We start from the raw sequence: 6,187 nt of genomic DNA, 5'->3' as shown, positions 1-6,187 counted from the left end.
CTCAGATTCTTGGGCCCTTGTGGGAACTTGTGTCCCACATGCCTTACGGGATTATAGCTCATCTATAGATCACTTAGGATAGTTAATACAGTGTAATCCTACGTGATCAGTTGTACTGTATGATCACGAAGTAAAAACAAGGAAAAAGACAGCAGTATTCAAAATTGTTCTAATGTTGGTTGCATCCATAGATGTAGATTCCACTGATAACAAGGTATATTAGTTGATTATTTTTCTTTCACTATGATGAATTATCATAATTAAGGGCAGCATAGAGAAGGAAAGGACTTACTTTGGCTTAAAGCTCCAGGGTGATAGAGCCCACCATAGCAGGGACGACATGGCAGCAGGAGGACAGAGTGGACAGACAGATCACATTATATCACCCACAGGAAGCAGAGTGAGGGTGAGTGAGCGAAAGCAGGAAATGGGTTGAGGTTATAAGCTCTCAAAGCCTGCCCCCAGATATACTTCCTCTAGCAAAACTCCACCTCCTAAATGTTCCATAACTTCCCCCCCTCCAAGCAACGCCACCTACTGGGGACCAAGTGTTCAAACACCTGAGCCTGTGGGGGACATTTCTCATTCAAACCACCACAGAAGGACTCACTCTGTAGACGAGGCTGGCCTTGAACACAAAGAGATCCACTTGCCTCTGCCTCCCCAGTGCTGGGATTAAAGGCGTGGACCACCACACCAGACTTGTTTCTTGTTTTATTTGTCAAGCTCTTGCTATGTAGCCTACTGCTTGCCTGGGACTAATAACCCCCCTGCTTTAGCTTCCCAAGTGCTGAGGTTACAAGTGTGTGCTTCCATCCCTGTGAAGATATAGTTGCACCTAATAACTGATACTTTTAGGGTTCTGGTCAGCTGTCAATATAGAAAAAAGTTAAAATTACAACACTTCCCTAGTTCCTCTCTGGGTACTTTTAAAACTTGAGGTGAGCTTTGTGACATCCGATGCATGTATCATTGGGAGAGCTAAGGCATTTCTGGCGACTTGTGGCCACACTTCCCAGGTAGTTAGAACTGGTCCTTGGGTGCTTTGTGTACCAAACCGTTCTACAAACCACATGGATGTTGTCATCACTTCCTTCCACTGTGGTCCAGTCAGAACCAGATTGTTCCTGGATGAGATGTAAATCTCAGTTTCTTGCTTTATTGCACCATCTACTGGCAGCCTGTGGAACGGCTTGCTTGTCATTTGTGCAAAAGTTATTTGAGCTGTTTTTCAAATTATGACTTCTAGTGCTTAAAAGGTGAAAGCGTTGGGCACACTGCACAGGTCTATTATCCCAGAATTTGGAGGACAGAGAGGCAGGAGGATTATTGCAGGTTCAAGGCCAACCTGGCCTTCATAGGTCAAAGTCAACAGAGTTACATAGGGAGACCCTATCTCAAGAAAAGGAAAGAAATCTGTTATGAGACTATCCTGTTCTTCAGACTGCTCTTTGCCCCATGCTCTTGGCATTTCTCATTAACTTTCTAAGAGTGGGTGAGGTTGGCTTTTTTTCTTTCTTTCTCTACATACACTACACCAGGTTAGTTTCGCACCCCCCCCCCCCCACGGTCCTCCTCCAGCTCCAGCATCCAGAATGCTGGTATAACTGGAATGCTCTGCCATACCCAAAATATTCCAACACTTTAAAAAAGAAAATTACTTTCTCCCTTACCACATTTACTGAATCTGGGATGTGTGGAAATCTTTGATTTTTAGACGTTCCTCCAATGACTCTTTTCACTCAGGCTAGTATGGGAAACCCTGGAGTCTAGGCTGTCCCCTTCCCTCAATAGGAGACTATCAGCCTGGGAAACCATCACCCCACCCACTTCCCAGCTCCTGGCAATATACTCTTTCAATAATAAATGTAAGATGGCAATCTGCTTTGTAAATGGAACTTTTGAGCAAACCTGAGAGAACCCCATACATCAACAGGATGAATATTCCTATTCTGAAAACCCCAAGTCTGAAGTGCTCCAAAATTCAAAAACCGATGACACTGATGGGGTGCCACTGGTGGGGAACCCCACAGTAGACCTCACAGGATGGCCCTAGAGTACAGGTGCACTAAACACCTGGCCTAAGATCACCGCTAGGCTGTGTCTAACGTAAGCTTGAAACACGAATTTCATGGTTTGAATTTGCTCCTATCTCCAAGATAACCTTATTATATATGCACATATTTTGTTAGTAAAAATTATTCAAAATCCCAAACAGATGTCAAGCACTCTAGAGAAAAGACATCCATGTACCTTCTTGATTTAGGTAACTCAACACAAGTCAGGAGCCATCTTGATTCTCAGGTTAGAGATTCCTGCTATAGCTAGCTTGCCATTACAGAAAGGTCAGTCTTACAGATTCAAGGCAAGGCCCAGCAAAATCCCAGCAAAATTCTTCAAAGACCTTGAAAGAACTGTACTCACCTTCATATGGAAGAAAAAAAACAGGATAGCCCAAACAATCCTGTACAATAAAAGAACACAGGGTATCACAATCCCTGACTTCAAATTCTACTACAGAGCTACAGTACTGAAAACAGCCTGGTATTGGCATAAGAACAGACAGGAGGACCAAAGGAACCAAATAGAAGACCCGGATATCAATCCACACATCTTCAAACACCTGATTTTTGACAAAGAAGCAAAAAATATCAAATGGGGAAAAAAAGCATATTTAACAAGTGGTGCTGGCATAACTGGATATCAACATGTAGAAGAATGAAAATAGACCCATATCTATCACCATGCACAAAACTCAAGTCCAAATGGATCAAAGACCTCAACATAAAGCCAGCCACACTGAACCTTTTATAAAAGAAAGTGGAAAGTACACTTGAATGCATTGGCACAGGGAACCACTTCCTAAATATAACCCCAACAGCACAGACACTGAGAGAAACAATTAATAAATGGGACCTCCTGAAACTGAAAAGCTTCTGTAAAGCAAAGGACATGGTCAACAAGACAAAACAGCAGCCTACAGAATGGGAAAAGATCTTCACTAACCCCACATCAGAGGTCTGATCTCCAAAATATACAAAGAACTCAAAAAATTGGACCAAAAGAACACATATTCCAATAAAAAAATGAAGTACAGACCTAAACAAAGAACTCTCAACAGAGGAATCTAAAATGGCTGAAAGACACTTAAGGAAATGCTCAACATCCTTAGCCATCAGAGAAATGCAAATCAAAACAACTCTGAGATTCCATCTTACACCTGTAAGAATGACCAAGATCAAAAACACCGATGACAACTTGTGCTGGAGAGTTTGTGGGGAAAAGGGAACACTTCTGCATTGCTGGTGGGAGTGCAAGCTGGTACAACCCCTTTGGATGTCAATGTGGCGATTTCTCAGAAAATTAGGAAATATCCTTCCTCAAGACCCAGCAATACCACTTTTGGGTATATATCCAAAGGATGCTCAATCATGCCACAAGGACATGTGTTCAACCATGTTCATAGCAACTTTGTCATAGCCAGAACCTGGAAACAATCTAAATGCCCCTCGATTGAAGAATGGATAAGGAAAATGTGGTACATTTATACAATGGAGTACTACTACACAGCAGAAAAAAATAACATCTTGAATTTTTCAGGAAAACATATGGAGCTAGAAAACATTTTGAGTGAGGTAACCCAGACCCAGAAGGACAATTATCACATGTACTCACTCATGGGTGGTTTTTAAACATAAAGCAAAGAAAGCCAGTCTACAAACCACAATCCCAGAAAATTTAGACAACAATGAGGACACTAAGAGAGACATAGATCTAATCTACATGAGAAGGAGAAAACAGAAAAAGACAAGATCTCCTGAGTAAATTGGGAGCATGGGGACCTTGGGGGAGGGTTGAAGGGGGGAGAGGAGAGGGAGGAGAGAAGAGAAAAATGTAGAGCTCAATAAATATCAATAATTTTGTATATCCCAAATCATGTTGCTTGAACAGCCGGGTGGAGGAGCCCTGATCTATTTTATATTGTCCCCACCGGTTTTTACTGGGGTAGGTGTTGACTACAGGAGGAAAAGGCAAGTAACAAGAGCTCCTAACTCAGGTTGGACCCGGAACAGCTCCTTTTGAATCACGTGCAACTGCTTAGACGAGAGGATTCCACCTGCCCATGCCAGCTCAATTGCATCTGTAGAGGGTGGGGATGCTTAACCTGGCCTGTGTAATACTGCAGCAAGTGATGAACCTGCCTCATCTTAGCTGGCACACACTCGGCACCTACTTCTCTGAGAATTTGGAAAATTAAGCTCTTGACTTATCCTTTAGACTTTAATTCAAATCATACATTTCTAAGAAGGTGGAATGCCTGTTTTTTTTTTGTTTTTTTTTTTTTTTGTTTGTTTGTTTTGGTTTTCGTAGACAAGATTTCTCAGTGTAGCTTTGGAGCCTGTCCTGAAACTTGCTCTAAAGTCCAGGCTGGCCTCGAACTCAGAAATCAGAGATCCGCCTACCTCTGCCTCCCGAGTGCTGGGATTAAAGGCGTGCGCCCCCACTGCCCAGCATGACTTGTGATTTTTTTTTTAAGGCTCAACCCCAAATGGGCAGTCCAACTCTTTCTTTCCAGGACACCCGAAGGCCACCTGGGTACAATCTCAACCCATTGAGCATGGATTCTCACCTGGAGCAAGGACCAGAGGGTGGGGGCTTGGGCAGGGTCTCGAGGCCCCGCCCCATGCAAAACCGCCACCTGTGTGGCAGCCAATCAGGGTGCAGCACGTGTCTGCCTCGCCCGTTAACCCAGAAGGCTCAGGCCGCAGCTCCCCGAGACTTGTGCCCAGGGGCGGAGGAATCTGGCAGTTGGGGCTGTTGGCAGGTGCTGCAGCGGGTGCTGCAGCAGCGGGTGCAGCGGCAGTGCGTGGTGGTAGCAGCCAGGCGCCCGCGAGAAGCCTGCGGCGTGAGGGTCTCAGGGACGGCGGACCTAGGCGTGCCAAGCTCGGGAGCAGGAGAGGACCGGACGCTGCAGGACCACAACTATCAGGGTCTGGAACTAAGCTGTGGTCACCTCTGCCTTGGCCTCGACAGACCAAGCCTGATCCCCACTTGTTCCTGGGCTTGGTCCCTACCTCACACTATGTAGGGCCTCATCTGTACCTCTTTCTCTGCCTGGACCTTGGCCTCTCTTCTCACTGTTCCGAGGCCTTATTTCCTCCTCTTCCAGTGCCGAAACCTGGCCTGTATCCTTCCTCCTGCCTGTCCTCATGGTTCATTGTTCCTGGATCTCCTCCCTATGTCTCCTTGTTGTCTGTGTCTGAGCCTGGCCCCAACCTCTCTGTGACCAAGGACATGATAGCATTTCTGCCTGTAACCCTACCTGCTGCAGTCCCCAACTCTATCTTGTATCTATAACTGGTTTTCCCACCTGTCTACCTGTCCTTCTGCGTTGGGACTCCAGTAGCTACCCCTACCGGTGTTAACCACATCCAGAGATGTGGTAACTTACATGGCCAGCTCTGAGTTCCCTGGGTGCCTTTGAGATCAAGTCTTTTCTTACCCAAACATCCAACTCCCTATGGGGTTCAGATCTGGGGGGTGAGGGGTAAAGGAATCAATTCAAGGAAAGGTGATGCCTCCGGGAGCTGAAAGTATAAGGATTGAGAGCCAGAGAACCACAAAATCGTGAGTAGGTGGTTTAGCATCGAGAGCTGGGATGTGTTGAAGTGAGTAGCCCTGTGGTTTGAGCACCCAGACCTCTAGGCAGGAATTTGAGGGCCCCAAATTGGTGCAGGGGGTAGAGAGGAAGCAGGGAGGTCTTTGGGATGGAAGAAAATTATCACCTTGAATTATTGCCAGCCTTTGTGGGTCCTCTGGTCATGTGGTGGGATGCGAGGAGGAACAGTGTGCAGCCTCCTCTTTCTCTGGCTGCAAGCTATCCCGCATACCACAAAGTTAGCATCTTTGCCTTCTTAAGCGTGGAGATGCAATAGCGTTTGGTCTTGCTAGCTAGAGCTAGTCTTGTCTCTAAGCTAGTGTCAGAGCTGCATTGCTGGGGGTCTGGAAGCTGTGGTTTAAGCTCTTCTCACTTCTAGGCCTCTGACTTTTCCTGCAGGAGTGACCACACCAGCAATCCAGACTGGGACAGTTGTGGAATTGGAAGGAGACTGAGCTGAAAACCTGAGCTGACTGGGTGAGCCCAGGGCAGAGTTCTTATGGGAACAACCTCTGCATGCTGCGCGGA

Source organism: Microtus pennsylvanicus, chromosome 1 (genome assembly GCF_037038515.1).
Source record: "Microtus pennsylvanicus isolate mMicPen1 chromosome 1, mMicPen1.hap1, whole genome shotgun sequence".
In the NCBI taxonomy this organism is placed as follows: domain Eukaryota; kingdom Metazoa; phylum Chordata; class Mammalia; order Rodentia; family Cricetidae; genus Microtus; species Microtus pennsylvanicus.
Note: the sequence above shows the minus strand (reverse complement) of the source record.